The sequence below is a fragment of the Malaclemys terrapin genome, chromosome 4 (assembly GCF_027887155.1).
Source record: "Malaclemys terrapin pileata isolate rMalTer1 chromosome 4, rMalTer1.hap1, whole genome shotgun sequence".
Classification (NCBI taxonomy): domain Eukaryota; kingdom Metazoa; phylum Chordata; order Testudines; family Emydidae; genus Malaclemys; species Malaclemys terrapin.
In genome coordinates, this window is record NC_071508.1 from 94282233 (window position 1) to 94297995 (window position 15763).

Consider the following 15763-nt stretch of genomic DNA (forward strand, 5'->3'; position numbering starts at 1 on the left):
ACAATCACACTCACGTCAGACTGTGTGAAATGGAAATCCAGTGAGGGTTGAATGCTATCTCAGTGCTGTTCAGTAGAAGGGCCAGCAGAGGGTACTCTAAGAACAGCATGACCATAAACAAATGAACATCATCTTTTCACAGAGGCGGGGAACAAAAGGCAGAGGTGGCTGTCTAATAAGCCTAGCATGCCAGTGCTGCTGCCAGAATGCTTGCCCAGCCGCAGGACAAGTGCCATTGCATTAGCTGTTTTCTCTGTGGCTATCATTTGCTTGTGGGTTGAAAGATTCAGGCTGTATTAGCCACAGTCCGTTGCTTTAGCAGGAACTGGCCAGGGTTGCGGTAAATTAAAGTTTGTGCCTCCCCGCTGGCTGTTTAATGCAAACCCTGGAGGAAGCACTGGCTCCCCTGATAGCAGACACTCTTAATTAATGGAGCACAAATTGAATAGCCCCCGGCCGTCCCCATGGGATTCATTAGGAGAACACAGATGGGCTCCTAAGCATCAATCCCAGTTGTGCCCAGCAGAGTGGCAGAGGGCTGCCTGATTGGACTTCCGCTTGGTCCAGCAGACACAGCTGCGTCCAAGCTGAGCAGAGCCCTAGGTTGGTAAACAGCTCCTCACCCTTGCACTTGGCAGGCAGCAGATGTACATCTTCTCTTTATTTACCAGATAAACAGCACAGATACTCAGTGAGAAACACACCATCTGACAGCTGCAACACCTCTGTCATTCACTGGTTTGGAGCCACCAGCAATTTTGCTAGGGGATCCAATGACAAGATGGATGAGGGCTCTGGCCTTTCACCTCTGCACAGCCGGGATCAAGTCTTATTTTAGGTCTCCCATAGAAATTAATTTTCCAGATCTTGCCTAATCTTCATTGTGTGTGTGCCAGGCAGCAGGGCTGTCAGTCTCTGCTCAGGAGAGGTGTCGGGGTCATAGGTCAGGTCTGAGAGGTGCATTGGCAGCTGGGGAAGCTTGCACAGAGCCCGTCTGCAGCATGTATGGCTCACACTGCTGCTGCTGCTTCCTGCTCTCCTGAGTACCGAACTCGCTCACCAGCCATGGCATGCCCCTTGGGATGTACACTAAGCAGTTAGGGGAGGGCTGGAAGCTGCAGGGAGTGTTTCAGAACCACCTTCTTCTCAGTCTAAGAACATGCCTTCTAGGACTGCAGCCTAGCATTCCTTTGCCCAAGAATGGAGGGCTGAGCATCTTTCCTCCCCTCTTGCTTCTGGCTGAACTTGCCGGGTCCCTGACTCTCTTTGGTAAAGAACTAATGAGCTGTTGCTCCCTCCCCCAGTCTCCCTGCACACACAGGTGGGTCTCCTTGGCAACAGGTTTTTCAGTCACTCCTTTTCCTCCAGTCTATTTTGATCTGCAGTGAAATGCCGGGGAGATTAATTCCTGTTTTGGAGAAAGGGGGAGGGAGAGGGTGGGCTTTGAAGGTGGGAACTGTGGAGTAGTGAGTTATCCACCAAAAATTAACATCCCAGGACTCACTTTGTGCTAAGCTATTCATTATACGACTCTACTTGATAGCAGGCCATGGTCAGTTGGTTCTCACCTCCAGTACAAGGCTGAAATTGGTTCCTTATTCCCAGGTCCTTAGGTGTGGTACCAGCTCCTTTTTCATGGGTCCCAGTTTCTTATTCAAAGGCCAAATCTATTCAAAATATATCAGTGTAAGACTCAATTTTTACAAATGTCGTCAAATGAATGTGTTTGAATGTGATAAAGAATTAAAATACTAATTACGTATTTATTAATTAAATAATCAAATAAGGAGCTCGGATTTGAGTGTCTGTACATGACAAAATAAGTCTTGGGTCACCCCAAATGACAAATCCCTGCAACCAACAGACTGTTCTGAAGGATCTGGGACATACTACTTGCGATCTGAAGCTTTGTTGCTGTGCATGCTGCCATCTGTTAGGTCCTGTCCCACTTTCATATTGTACATAGAAGCTTAAATACGGAAGAGGGTTTTGACAGACTGTACATGACATAATGCATCTCAGGTCACCGCATGTGCCATCCCATCCCCCTGTGACCATAATTTCATTATGAAGAGATGTTATGCCACTTCCTTTCTGGTCTGATAAATATATTACCCCAGTTTTTATTTTGTCAGTTAACATAGAAAATGCATGTACAAATCAACAAAAAGCCATATGCAATCAGTTTGTTGCAAATCCAGCTATAATGTTTTCACAGAAATTATACGATAGTTAAAAATGAAGTCTATAGGAACATTGGTTTGTTGTTAGATGAATTAAAAGGAGGAAAAATGGCTAAATTTATCAACATTTGTTTAACTGTGTTACAGATATAAAAGCATTTGTTGTTGTTTTGCTCATTACACAACAAATATAAAATGAACACAAGGCTTGAGCTCAGTGAGCTCCCAAATAATCTTGTTTATTAACTACATGTAAACATGCAAGGCCTACCTTAATGCATACTGCTGTTCTGAGTGGTTTCTGATAGCTTTTAAAATATAGAAAACAGTGAACACCATTAGAGCACTTACGAACGACTTAAAGGAATACTGCCCTATTCCTATATACTACAATTAGCTGATTCAGTCTTCAGTGTTGCTATGGGACTTGTACAACAGCAATGTGGCTTGGTACACTTTAGAAGAATTTGGAGATCTCTATCTGTGGCTAGAATATCTGCACCTCCTTTCCTTTTTAATTCCAAAACTTCAAACTAGAAATGCCAGACCTCTATTTGTCCAAGTTTGTGGAAACACATAAAATGTTGTATAACAGCAACTTTGTACCTATAATAGTAACACTTTTGTTTAAATAAACTCTACTGTTTATGCAAATAATGTTGCTGACTTCTGTTGAACTGATCAATATTTGAATATTATTTTAAATATTGTTATATTTAAGTTACATGGAAAAGTACTATAGGGAAGCAAGTGAAGGATTTTTCTGTGGTAGGGACGTTTCCTTTTTTGCTGCAAATGGTATTAGAGAAGACATGAGTCACTATTTTGAGATGCTGCCACAAAAATGTATCTTGTTTTTTTCCAATTTATTTATTATCAGACCCAGAAATTTCTGATGGAAATAGCTGAGTGTCAAGTTTTTGATTATTTCTGCAATTAGACTTAATTGCAAATGAAAAGAATAAGATGCATGGTTCACCATTAAAGAAATGATGTGTACTCAATTGACATAGTATTTGCTCACTTTGACACTAAAACTGTAAAATAAGTAAAGAAGTTTCAATATACTATAATAAAAATACTTTACTTGAGCAATTGGTGCTGCTGCTAGTGCTGATCACTGGTGACCCCTGTATTTAAGCATTCCTAAGGATTTGTATGCTAAGACCCCTATTTTGCACAGGCGGGAAGTTTCTTCATTAATTTCTGCATAAAATTGCTGCAGCCATCACCAAATTATGCCTCTCCTTAAGGAGGTTTTTATGGTCTATAATCCTGACACAACCAACTACTGTATCAAACATCCACCTGGAGGAGGAAACTTTGCATGTGCCAAAGGGCCAGTAGCAGCGTTTCATAGAGTCAGAGTTTTTCAGGTCAGAGGGGACCATTAGGTCATCTAGTCTGACCTCCTGTATATCATCATAGAATTTCATCCAGCTACCCTGGTACTGAGCCAAGTAACAATTTGTGTTGGACTAAAATAATGTTTTCTGGAATGGCATCCACGCTTGATTTGGAAACATCAAAAGCTGGAGAATCCATCACTTCCCTTGACCATTTGTTCCAATGGTTGATCACCCTCACTGTTAAAATGTTGTGCCTAATTTCTAATGTCAATGTGTCTGGTTTCAGCTTCCAGGCTGTGATAAATAAAGGGGGGGGGATAGCTCCCTGTGATGGACATCCAGCCAGCCAGTTAGCTGAAAAATCCCTCTTGGTAGCTGTTCTTACTTGCTTTACCTGTAAAAGGTTAAAAAGTCCCCCAGGTAAAGAAAAAAAGTGGGCACCTGACCAAAAGAGCCAATGGGAAGGTAGAACTTTTTAAAATTGGGAAAGAAACTTTCCCTTTGTCTGTTGCTCTCTGGACTGAAGAGACAAAGCAGCAGGAATGCTGTGTAAAGTTTGAACCAGGTATGATCATAAATCATGAGATCATGCCTAGAACTACTTATCTGAACTCCAAATGTGTAAGTAGATCAGAATGTTTAGCTAGACACGATTAGGGTTATTTCTTTTATTTCTTATTGGTTTGTGGACCCTAGGGTGACCAGACATCCCGATAAAATCAGGATTGTCCCAATATTTAGGCGGGCGTTTGTCCTGCATCCCGACCGATGTGTGCTTGGGACGCAGTTTGTCCCGATATTTCGCACTGCGGGGTTTTTTTTGCTCCACCGGTGGCACTCCCCATGTGTCCCGATATTTTCTTCCTCTCATCTGGTCACCCTAGTGGACCCCTCTGCGCTAACCCCAGATGCTTTTGTTTGCTTGTAACCTTTAAGCTGAACCCCCAAGAAAGCTATGTTGGGTGCTTGATTTTTGGAATTGCTCTTTTAAAATCTAGCAAAAGCCTAAGTTCCAGATGTATTTCCTTTCTTTTTGTTTTTAATAAAATTTGCCTTTTTTAAGAACAGGATTGGGTTTTTGGTGTCCTAAGAGGTTTGTCCATGTTGTTTGATTAGCTGGTAGCCACAGCTACTAAGTGCTCCTTCCTGGGTTCAAAGCGGGTTTTGTTGCATTTGGGTGGTGGCAGCGTTTACCAAGCCAAGGTCAGAGAAAAGCTGTAACCTTGGGAGTTTAATGCAAGCCTGGCAAGTATTAATTTTTAAAATCCGTGTGGGCCCCAATTCTGCACTCGGAGTGACAGAGTTGGGATTCAGTCTTGACATAGCCGTTGGTTCTTTTTCTGCCTTTCTCTACTAGATTAATGAGCCCTTCAGTAACCAGCATTTTGTCCACTTAAAAGATACTTATATGCTGTAATCAAGTCATGTCTCAACTTTTTTTTGTTTTTTGGATAAGCTAAACAGATTGAGTTCTTTCACTCTCTCATGTCAGGCCTTTTCTCCAGCCCTCACATAATTTTTGTGGCTCTTTTCTTTGCCCTTTACAATTTTTCAACACCCTTTTAAGATATGGACGCCAGAACTGGATGTAGTAGTCTAGTATCAATCTCACCAAGGCCATAAACAGAGGTAAAAATCACCTCCTGCTCCTACTCCTTACTTCCATTTATACATCCAAGGATCACATTAGCCCTTTTTGCCACAGCATTGCGCTGGGAGCTCATGTTCAGTTGCTTGTCTCCTTCATTAATGATTTGGATAATGGAATGGAGAGTATGCTTATAAAATTTGCAGATGACACTGAGCTGGAAGGGTTTGCAAACACTTTGGAAGCCAGGATTAGAATTCAAAATGACCTTGACAAAGTGGAGAACTGGTTTGAAATCAGCAAGATGAAATTCAGTAAAGAAAAGTTCAACGTACTACACTTAAGAAGGAAAAATCATACACACAAATGGGGAATAACTGGGTAGGCAGTAGTACTACAGAAAATGATCTCAGGGTTACAGTGGATCACAAACTGAATATGAGTCAATGTGATGCAGTTGCAAAAAAGACATATCATTCTGAGAGGTATTAACAAGTAATGTCGTATGCAAGACATAATTGTTCTGCTCTACTCAGCACTGGTGTGATCTCAGCTGGAATACTGTGTCCAGTTTTGGGCGCCACATTTTAAGAAGATGTGAACAAACTGGAAAGAATTTAGAGGAAAGCAATAAAAATGATATAAGGTTGAGAAAGCCTGCCCTAAGAGGAAAGGTTTTAAAAAACAGGCATGTTTAGACTTGTGAAAAGAAGATTGAGGGGGGACTTGATAGAAAGACTTCAGGCATTTCAAAGATTATAACAAAGATGGTGATCTGTTGTTCTCCATGTCCACCGAAGGTAGGAGTAGTAGTAATGGGCATAATCTGAAGCAAAGGAGGTTTAGTTAGATATTAGGGGAAAATTTCCTAAGTATAAGGTAGTTAAGCTCTGGAAGAGACTAACAAGAGAGGGTGTGGAATCCCCATCATTGGAGGTTTTTAAAACCAGGTAGACAAACACTTGTCTAGGTATACTTGCTGCTGGCTCAGCTTGGGGGGATGGAGAAGATAACTTTGGAGGTCCCTTCCAGGCCTACATTGCTATGATTCTGTGATCCCTAAATCCTTTTCAGGGTACGTCTTCACTTACCGGAGGGTCCGGCGGCAGGCAATCGATGCTCCAGCTCGGTGAGAGGAGTACGCGGCATCGACGGGGGAGCCTCCCTGCCGCGTCTGGACCCGCGGTAAGTTCGGACTAAGGTACTTCGAATTCAGCTACGTTATTAACGTAGCTGAATTTGCGTACCTTAGTCCGAAGTGGGGACTTAGTGGGGACCAGGCCAAAGAGTCAGTGCTTCTCAGGACACAGTCCCTCCTTTGGCCGGTATGGCCTGCATTCCTTGTTCCCAGATGTGTTAAAACGTACTTAACTGGAATGCAGATTACTCTGAAGGACTGCTTTGTCCTCACCATTATTTACCATTCCTCCAATCCTTGTGTCAGCCACAAATTTTATCAGTGTTGTCAGATGCTACCGGTGTGGTGCTCTGCTTTCTCCTTTGTTGATATCACTCGGCTGCGTGCGTGTGTTCCCTCTGTTTGCTGCCCCAGCTCTGCGCAGATAGCTGACCCAGCAGACCCGAAGAGAACCCCCAATAACCAGAGTCTAGTAAGGTACGAAGGCACCTCGGCCAGGTTTATTGCGACCCTGATACAATTGTATTTCCCCGTAGATTACTTAGTCTACCGGGCATACTACGAGAAAGTGCCTCTTGGCAATGGACTCAGCTCAGTCAGTGGCGGGACTTTCCATTGCCCCCTCGGCTGGACAAAGACACCACCCCAGGGATACATTTTTATACACAGGTACAAACAAGTTATACATCACTCCTGACATATTAAGGTGCAACCCCTCTACGTAGCAAGGTACAGCCCTTCCACGTAGTAAGGTGCCGCCTCTCACCTTGTACATGTTGGTTCGATCAAAACAACTCTATTCATCATTTTACCCTTTTGCCCCTGTTAGGGTTACCATTCGTCCGGATTTACCCGGACATGTCCTCCTTTTTGTGCTAAAAATAGCGTCCGGGGGGAATTTGTAAAGCACTCACAATGTCCGGGATTTCCCCCCGGCAGAGCAGAGCGAGCGGCTGGGAGGGCTGCAGGGAAGTCCCGGGCTGGACTCAGGAGCAGCTGTAGAGGAGCCGGATCCGCCCTGCATTCTGAGCCGGCAGCTCCCTTGCAGCCCAGTCCGGCAGCACTGTGCAGGGCCAGGGACCGGGTTTTGTTGTGCAGGGCCAGGGACCGGGTTTTGTTGTGCTGGGGAGCTCAGCCACGTGTCCGGCTCGGCTGCACAGAGCCCAACACTCTGTTCTGAGCAGCAGGGTAAGGAGGTCAGGGGGCAGGAAGGTTCTGGAGGTGGCAGTCAAGAAACGGGGGGGGGGGCTTTTTGGGGGGAGTGGAGAAAGTTTTGGGCAGTCAGGGTACAGGTAGGGGGTAGGGTCCTGGGGGGCAGTTGGGGGGGGTCTTAGGAGGGGGCAGTTAGGGGACAAGGAACAGGGAGTCTTAGGTAGGGGGTGGGGTTCTGGAGGGCAGTTAGGAGCAGGGGGGGAGTGTTTGGGAGTTCTGGGGGGGGGCTGTCAGGTGGCAGGGGTGGGGAGATGGATCGGAGCAGTCAGGGGACAGGGAGCAGAGGGGTTTAGATGGGTTGGGAGTTCTGGGGGGGGGAGTTGGATGGGGCGTGGGAGTCCCAGGGGTCTGTCTGGGGGTGGGGGTGTGGATAAGGGTTGGGGCAGTCAGGGGACAAGAGGCAGGGAGGCTTAGATAGGGAGTGGAGTCCTAGGGGGGCAGTTAGGGGCAGGGGTCCCAGGAGGGGGCAGTCAGGGGACAAGGAACGGGGGGAGGGTTGGGGGTTCTGGGGGGGTGGGAAGTGGGAGGGGCAGGGGCGGGGCTAGGGCGGGGCTCCTCCCGTCCTCTTTTTTTCTTGCTGAAATATGGTAACCCTAGCCCCTGTCATTGGGATGGGTCAGCCTGTTCCATGTTATCTGTGGAATGTTCCAGTATTGGAGTGTTCTGATATCTTATCTAGTGTTCAGTACTTTTTAGATATGTATCTTTTTGCAGCATCAGCCCTTTCCTTGCCAGCTTCTGTGAGCAGGGCCTGCCTCTGGCTCACAGCTTAACTTTGCTTTATGTTAGCAAAGTCATGACCATTACTTTAGTTCAGGCCTTAGGCCTTACACTGGGCCTCTGATACCAAGGTTTATATCTCAGGGCCTCCTCTTACTACAATCAGCAGTGATTTTATATTTATTTCCAGGCTGTTGGTGAAAATGTTGAATAGCATTGGGCCCAGTATTGATCCTGGCAGACCCCACTAGAAACACACATGCTCAATAACTCCCCACTGGCATTGTTTTTTGAGACCTCTCACTTACCCATTTCTTACTCCATTTAACATGTGCTTTGTAGATATTGTAGAGTTCTAACTTTTAAAATCAGAATGTCGTGGTATGAAGTCAAACGCCTTACAAAACTCAAAAGTACTTACAAAAGTATTTTATATCTATTCTGTAGAGGTTCTTATGCTGAGCTTATCAGTTTCGGGGCACCTTCTGAGCATTAATGCACCTTCCAGTAATGCATTAAGCAGTGTGACTACACATCTGTCATGTGGTGCTTGTTCTCTTATCCTCTACCCAGGGATAGGAATGTGTAGTGGAGTGTCTTGTTTTGACAGGGTTTTAGATTTATTTATTTAAATATGCATATTGCTGTGTGAGTTTGTATTAGAGAAGGCACGGTCAAAGAAATGAGCCTTGCACTTGGAGCAGAAGGTGGTGAGGTTTGTGATTGTCCTTAGTTCCTGGGGGAGTTTATTTGCACAGTATGGGACCAGCCCCCCAGAAAGCTCTGTCTACTGCCCAGACAGACTTTATCTTTATTGTAGAGAGTCCCGTTGTGCCTGAGGAGTAGAGTTGTCGATCACGGTCTTTGTTCCGGAATTTAAGAAATCTTTTCAAGAACCTGGGCTCAGGCCATTCCATGCCTTGAAGATAAGGATGATACTTTGAACTTTATTTGAAATTCTGTGTGAAGCCAATATAGAGAGCAGAGGACAGGTGTGAAGTGTTCGTGGTAACCTGTGTTGCTGAGGAGATGCGTTGAAGCATTCTGTACTAAATGAAGTTTCATAAATGCTGATGGTTTCATGCCCAGGTGCAGCACAGTGCTTTCAGCCAGCCGAGAGGTAATGAAGGTGTGAATAACTTAGGCCAGGTTATTGTTCACCAGGATAGGAGAGAGTATCTTAGTCAACCGGAGATGGCAGAAAGTATTACTCTTGGCTTCTGCTATGTGAGAACTTAGCATCAGCAAGGAAGCCAAGAGTACTGTTGTATTAATTTAGATGGAATATATGGGCCCAGAGAATCAAAGTGTTAACGTGACCCTCTCTATCCAACATTAAGCAGTTATAAAAAGGTTGGGGGGCTGGTAAACAGAGACCTCAGTCAGCTTAGTGCCATGAGAAACACACCATTAAAATGTTTTTTCCTTTAATTAAAGAAAAAGAAGGAAAAACAGTTAAAGCATTTGACAGTCTCCTGGATGGGATTAACGATGGTAGTAATTGTCCTTTTTGGGAAACAGAGAAGAAGTTAGTTGAAATGGACTAGAGCTGTTGTTGTTTTTGTAGCCTGACCCCATTTTCTAAAAGCCTGGACAAAACACACACAAAAGGGGAAAGAAAAGAACAGCAAAGATAAACTATGCAGCTTGTCTCTGGTATTGATTCTCACTTGCAGCCTCACTGCTAGAGAAATACAGACTTGGCACACAGTCTTATTAGCCACCCCAAAACCTGGGAAACTCGTACCACCACTGGGTTGTTTAGGAATTGCTTTTATCTGACTCTCTGGTCATGAATTTACAGCAGTGTTGAAAAATAAGCAGCCTTGGCCAACTAAGCCAGACTTTTATTAGACAGAAGGAAAAAGGAGAAGGATAGGAAAGAAAAGATGGGGAATGAAAAGGACACATAGGGGGAGGGGGAATGTGTGTGACAAAGTCTCACATCCTAGGGGAGAGTTAGCCAGAGCCAGTGGAGGTCTCAGCAAACTGGATGTTCAACAAATTGGTCTCTCTGCCTCCTGCATGAAGTCCGTGTCTCACTTATGGACACAAAACATCTTTGTGCTGAGACAAATTTCAGGATCTATCTAAATATTACCTGTTCCGCTATACAGGTCAGAAAGCTGGACCTTTTTACTGGCAGACATGGAGTGTCTAGGAGCATTCCATATGCCCCGTCAGTGCCAAATCCTGAGCATACAGTGGTTTCACTTTGTGCAAAACATCACAATCTCGCAAAGATCATGTCTTCCTTGTCACTCAATATATTCAAAAGCAGTGTTGCATGCTCTTTGGCCAAGTCTCCAGGATGGACAAAAACACCCTGTGACAGGTTCCCCACACCTCCCAGGGTGCCACTTGGAACTGGGGTACCACTGAGCCCACCTGACCCACCTGCCTGGGCTCCCTTCACACGGTATTGCAGAGGCAAGCCAGCCATGCCCTCCCTTAGACTTCAGACTGCATTTTACCAGCACACATGCAGGTAGGGACACACCCAGCTGCAGCTATACACACAGATGCCGAGATCAGCTCTGCTTGGGAAGGCTCCGCTAAGACACTGGCCAGTTACTCAAATGCACAGCCCCCCCCCCCCGGAGTGTAAACCCAAAATTGTACCATCTTGCGCTGCACAGAGAACGACTTACGCTGTACAGCGTAAGCTCATGAAATTCACCCCATCCCTCAATGTGGAGAGAGATATACACCGCTTTCTGCCCCAAGTTATGAATTCCATACATTGGGTTTTAGACAAAACAAAACAAGTTTATTAACTACAAAAGATAGAGTTTAAGTGATTATAAGGGATAGTAAATGGATCAGAGCAGATTAGCCAGCAAATAAAACAAAATGCAATTTCAGATTAACATACTAAAGAAATTGGTTACAAGTAGCAAATTCTCACCCTAAATGACGTTTTAGACAGATTACAGAGACTTGCTTGAAGCTTAAAACTCCAGATATTCCTTTTACAGATCAGACAACCTCTAGCCTGGGACCATCATTTACCACAGTTCAGTCTTTATTCCTCAGGTGTTTCCAGGGGTGTTGTCCAGGGAGAGTGAGGTACCCTCATGATGTCATTGTCCCCCTTTGATATCTTCTTCTCAATTGCTGGAAAGTTCTTTTGCTGTGACCTGGGTCAAACAGTTCCCATTATGTAGTGCTATCTCATAGAGAAGTTTCTATTGTACACATTTCCAGGAGTAATCCTTGTGCTTGTGTGCATTTCCTCAATTAGCCATTAGCATTGTTTGGCCTTTTTACTGTTGTACCTGAAAGGCTGCTTGTGGGTGTTTTCAACCTCACAACATGTTTCAATAAAACATACATAGCCAAACTTCATAACTTCACATATGACGATAGCACATACAATCCAATGATATATTAATGTCTAGCAGATCAAGACTTTTAGAATGATATCTCACAAGGCATACCTTGTTCAAAACATATCCTAATACATGACAGTGGTGAATATTGGGGTGCCAGGGTGTCACACACCCCTGCACACCATGCTCTCAAACTGTCCATGGACAGGTGAAAGGGGTGCATGCCCTGACCCTACCTGGCACTGCCCTCAGGGCTGTCCCAGAAATTTGTGTATTTGCAGGATCGAGTCAGAACTGGGAACTTCACTACATGAAGAGAAGAGTGGGGGGAGGGGGATTTGATAGCAGCCTTCAACATCCAAAGAGGATGGAGCTAGGCTGTTCTCAGTGGTGGCAGATGACAGAACAAGAAGCGATGGTCTCAAGTTGCAGTGGGGGAGGTCTAGGTTGGATATTAGGAAACACTATTTCACTAGGAGGGTGGTGAAGCACTGGAATGGGTTACCTAGGGAGGTGGTGGAATCTTCATCCTTAGAGGTTTTTAAGGCCCGGCTTGACAAAGCCTTGGCTGGGATGATTTAGTTGGTGTTGGTCCTGCTTTGAGCAGGGGATTTGACTAGATGACCTCCTGAGGTCTCTTCCAATCATAGTATTCTATGATTCAATGATGCCTAAAGTGACACCATCATCTGTGGTGGCAATGGTCCTTAGTAGACTGTGCGTGTTTGATAAGCGGTGGTGAGGATGTCATCTGGGTCCCTTTCTTGGCCCAGTCATCAGGACATCTCAGGATTAGGACAACGAATGCCCAGCAGAGTTACAGTAGATCCCGGGGTCCCAGGAGACGGTACTGGTGGCAGCCATGATGGTAAAGCTCAATCCTTCCCCTTCTTTCAGTCAACAATTGTCCCCCTTTGCTCTGCCATTGCTAATTTTCACCCCGCAAATTCTCTTTGAAAACCCCAAAAGGGAGTGATGGATGGAATAATTTATCCCCTCGTTATTTTGTCCACCTATTAGGTCTAATGTCCAACAAACCAAGTTTGGTCCATTGATTTCTGGTCCCTCACTTTTTTAGTTTACCAGGCATGATTTTAACACAGTTCTTGAGTTCTATCAGCAGGTTTTTTTGTTTGGACTAACTCAGGCTGTCTTCCTTTTGCATCTTTCCCCATCAATATTTATTGTTATAAGTTATTATAACATATAATGAACTTTCACTCACTTCTTACAATTGAATTTAAAATTGGGTAAATTTGTAGAACGAACCATTGCAACAGTAATCCTAAATTATAGATCTAATTGACTAATTATGGGTGTGTCTCCTTCAATCAAAGGAGACTGCACTGTAGCTGAAAAGGCTTTACCTTTATCAAGTAAGTTTGTAATGTCAAAGAATGAAATCATGTTTCTTTGGCAAGATCTGTTTTCTATAAAACTGTGTTGACTAGAATTAATTATATTCCTAGTCTTCAATTCTGTAGCAACTGAATCTGATATCAGCTTTTACATATTTTTCCCTGGTATTAATGTCAAGCTAAGTGTCTTATAGTTATCTAGTTCATACCGCTTGGACTTTCTGAATATTGGCACAACATTAGTACTCTTCTGGTCTTTTGGAATTTCTCTGGGATGAAGATCTCCTTAGCCAACTCTTTTAGGACTCTTGGGTGCAAGTTATTAGGGCCTGCTGATGGGCTGGAAAGAAATTCATCAGCCTCATATCATACGAATACATCATCCTGCTTCTTTCCAAATACAGAACAGAAATATTTATTGAACACTTTTTACATCATTATTAACAATTTTACCATCTCCATCTAATAATGTACTTATATCCGTAGACTTATAGACTTTAAGGACAGAAGGGACCATCATTATCATCTAGTCTGACCTCTCGCACATCGCAGGCCACAGAACCATATCCACCCACTCCTGTAATAGACCCATAACCTCTGGCTGAGTTATTGAAGTCCTCAAATCATGATTTAAAGACTTTGAGTTACAGAGACTCCACCATTTACCCCACACCATTGCTGGTATTTGTTTAGTTCTTAATATTCTTTAAAGGCTCCTTATTGTCCTTAGACTGTCCAGCCATGGAGTTTTCCCTGATGTCTTTAGCTTCCTTTATCCATTTTCTACACTTCATAAATTTTTATTTACATCGATTGCTCTGTACATTGATTGCTGCATGAGACCTCCAGCATGTCTCCCAACTTCAACTCCTCAATAAGAACACCATTTCTGTCAACACACTAAGCATCTATCTGTAAAGAATAACTCATTTTGTTTTCTGGTTTGATTCAGTGGCCTGTAACAGACCCCCCACCAGACCCCATCCTGGGCTTTGTTAGTCATCACGTTGATCCATATGTATTCAAGATCTTGAGATTCTGAATTATCAACAGGGTCCTAGTTTTCCATGATAAAAAAACAAAATTCTACAATTAAAAAAATATAAAAATCCACGTTTTTCTGCAATTAAAATGAAACACTGAACTTTGGTTTCCCTAGCCACAAGATATATAGGTATCCACTGAACACAATGTTTTACTAATACAGTGGAACCCCGTTTATCTAATCTAATTGGGACCAGGGCCAGATTAGATCATCAACAATTCGGATAATCCAGAGAGCTTCAGCTGCGAGTGGCCAGGCATGGGCTGTCAGCCCTGATTTGGTTAGTAGAGAGAGCCAGATAACGGAAGCTCGGACAAATGGGGTTCTATTCTACATGTTTTTATTTTTTCACAATATGTAAAAACTAAAGATTCTCTTTAAAAATGCAAATTCTGTGTTTTTCCAGGGAAAACAGATTTCTAGGATCCCTGATTATCAATAATTGTAAAACAAGCAACAGTGACTAATGTAGAGTGTCCCCCCCCCCCCCCCGACATACACGTGCACACACACCTTTTAACCACTCTATTCCTCCTGAAGAGGTGATAATCTATCATATGAAATGTCCCACCAGGTTTCAGTATTGCCAATTGCATATATTTTTCTCAATGATAATTTCTTATTCCTCGTAGTTGTTAACCAGACTCCTAGCACTGGTATATAAGCAACTGAAAAATGTCTTCTCTTCACATGTTTTGTCACATCAGTTCAATTTGTTTGTGATGTCTTGAGTTTTAGTTTTGTACAGCATTTGTCTCCGTAGCACCTCCTCTTGTGTAGGTAGCTCAATGCCCTCCTAGATGCTCCAACTAGTCTTTTACAGAGAAGGTTAGCCCCTGATCTGTGAGATGCCAGCCATCCCATATGTACAGCCTCCACTCCCACTGGAATGTGGCCACAAAAACTACACCTTCAGCCTCACACCAGCTGTGCAGCCAACAGTTCACCTCCTGTATTTTCTGCCTTCTCTTGCTCATTGGATTGGAAGGATCTCTGGTGAGATCACTTGGACTTTTCTTTTCTTCCACTCCCTTCCAAGGTGCCTGAGTTCTTCTCTAATTTGAACATTTCCGTGTGATGCTGTGTCATTGGCTCCAATGTGTATCATCATCAGTGGACAAACAACTTCATAATCTTGTCTAGTCATTCAGTTACTTCTCATATTTTCACTCCATGGAGACAGCACACGGTCTTATTGTCCCTGTGTCCCTTCTTCTTAATACTGAGTTACCAGTGACGATTGTCTGTATTCTTATGATGGTTGACTGCTCATTTCATACTACAAGAACACCCATCAGGTATGTCCCCGGTAGCTTTTTCCATTCCTCTAGAGACAGGTTCTTCTGTAGCTGACTGGCTGAGCCTCTGAAAATGCTTTGATACTTCTGGTGAAGTTGTGAAGTTGAATGACTCTTGGCTCTCTTTCCCCTCTTGTCACCTGTCCACTTTGGATTCTACTCTCTCCAATTGCCTTATTGCTGATCCGTCTAGGGTAACTAGACAGCAAGTGTGAAAAATCGGGATGGGGGTGGAGGGTAATAGGAACCTATATAAGAAAAAGACCCCAAAATTGGGACTGTCCCTATAAAATCAGGACATCTGGTCACCCTAGATCCGTCCCCTTGTGGCATCTGACAGTGGTTTCCAAATCTGGTTATCCAAGAAGACTTTGCTGTCTCAAATGCTGTACAATATTACAAATTATGCTTCCAGACAACATATCTTCTCCTCCGATACAGCCACCAGCTTGCATTTCATACACCAGAAATCTATTCTGTCTTCTGGCAGAAAGTAAAACATAGCACATCCAAGGTGGATCACAGCACTTGTTCTCTCCT

General features: G+C 43.8%; 1 protein-coding gene across 2 annotated transcripts in view; it reads left to right on the forward strand.

Annotated features, from left to right (window-relative positions):
• Positions 1–15763, forward strand: part of CCDC9B (coiled-coil domain containing 9B) — a 101764-nt gene that overhangs the window by 49260 nt on the left and 36741 nt on the right. The gene's annotated exons all lie outside the window — the stretch shown is intronic.